This window comes from Triticum aestivum, chromosome 3A (assembly GCF_018294505.1).
Source record: "Triticum aestivum cultivar Chinese Spring chromosome 3A, IWGSC CS RefSeq v2.1, whole genome shotgun sequence".
Taxonomy (NCBI): Eukaryota; Viridiplantae; Streptophyta; class Magnoliopsida; order Poales; family Poaceae; genus Triticum; species Triticum aestivum.
Window position 1 is genome coordinate 137,747,279 of NC_057800.1, and position 1,863 is coordinate 137,749,141.

Consider the following 1,863-nt stretch of genomic DNA (forward strand, 5'->3'; position numbering starts at 1 on the left):
TATGAAGGTCCCGACTGGCTTCTCATCGAATATAAAGGGAATAATAAATATGCCAGAGAAAAAGTTCCAGAACCTAAAGTCTTATGACTGCCACGTGATTATGACGCAACTGCTTCCGGTTGCATTGAGGGGGCTTCTACCGGAAAACGTCCGACTAGCCATTGTGAAGCTATGTGCATTCGTCAATGCAATATCTCAGAAGGTGATCGATCCAGAAATCGTACCAACGCTAAGGAGTGATGTGGCGCAATGTCTTGTCAGTTTCGAGCTGGTGTTCCCACCATCCTTCTTCAATATCATGACGCACGTCCTAGTTCATCTAGTCGAAGAGATTGTCATTCTGGGCCCCGTATTTCTACACAATATGTACCCCTTTGAGAGGTTCATGGGAGTCCTAAAGAAATATGTTCGTAACCGCGCTAGGCCAGAAGGAAGCATCTCCATGGGCCATCAAACAGAGGATGTCATCGGATTTTGTGTTGACTTCATTCCTGGCCTTAAGAAGATAGGTCTCCCTAAATCGCGGTATGAGGGGAGACTGGCTGGAAAAGGCACGCTTGGAAGGGACTCAATAATATGCAGGGACGGATATTCTTGGTCTCAAGCACACTACACAGTTCTACAGAACTCTACCTTGGTGACCCCGTATGTCGATGAACACAAGAACAGTCTGCGCTCCAAACACCCGGAGCAGTGCGACGACTGGATTACATGTGAACACATCAGGACTTTCAGCAGTTGGTTGGAAACACGTCTCAGAGGTGACAACACTGTTTGTGATGAGCTGTACTTGTTATCCAGGGGACCATCTTCGACTGTAATGATTTGGAAAGGATACGAGATAAATGGGAATACATTTTACACGATTGACCAAGATGAAAAGAGCACCAACCAAAACAGCGGTGTTCGCTTCGATGCAGCAACCGACAATGGAAATGACACATATTGTGGTTACATAGCAGACATATGGGAACTTGACTACGGAGTAGATTTTAAGGTCCCTTTGTTTAAGTGCAAGTGGGTCAATCTGTCAGGAGGCGGGGTACAGGTAGACCCACAGTACGGAATGACCACAGTGGATCTGAAAAATCTTGGGTACACTGACGAACCGTTCGTCCTAGCCAATGATGTGGCACAGGTTATCTATGTGAAGGACATGTCTACCAGACCGAGGGAAAGAAAAGATAAGGAAGCGAATACATCATACAATGAGCCAAAGCGCCACATAGTTCTTTCAGGAAAAAGGGACATCCTGGGAGTGGAGGGCAAGACAGACATGTCTGAAGAGTATGAAAAGTTTCATGAAATTCCCCCCTTCAAAGTCAAGGCTGACCCAAGCATCCTGATAAACGATGAAGATTATCCATGGTTACGGCGCAATAAGCAAACGACACAAGCGAAGAAAAAGTGAAGACATTCTCCCGCAACTATTATGATGATAACATGCCAACTATGTAACAGACGAGTATGATACCATTGTCCGTTTTGTACATGCACATGCTATGCCAACTTTTTCAGAGTTCATTTGAAAACTATGAATTTCAAAACCTCGCCAACCGAAGGGCGCTCACACCAGTTTATAAATAAAGCAACAAAGAAAACAAAAAAAGAGTTTCCAAATTTGAAAACTAATGGCACTAACAGAAAGTTTATAATTTTTCTAAAACTAAAAGCAAAAAGAATTAAAAAATAAAGCAAAAAACAACAAAAAATAAATAATGCAGAAAACAGAACAAAAAACTGAAAAAAAATAAAAATAGCAACAATAAGTATTTTGTTGTAAGTAGAAACAAAATAAAATAAATAAAGCAACAAAGGAAACAAAAAAAGAGTTTTCAGATTTGAAAACTAATGGCACTAATA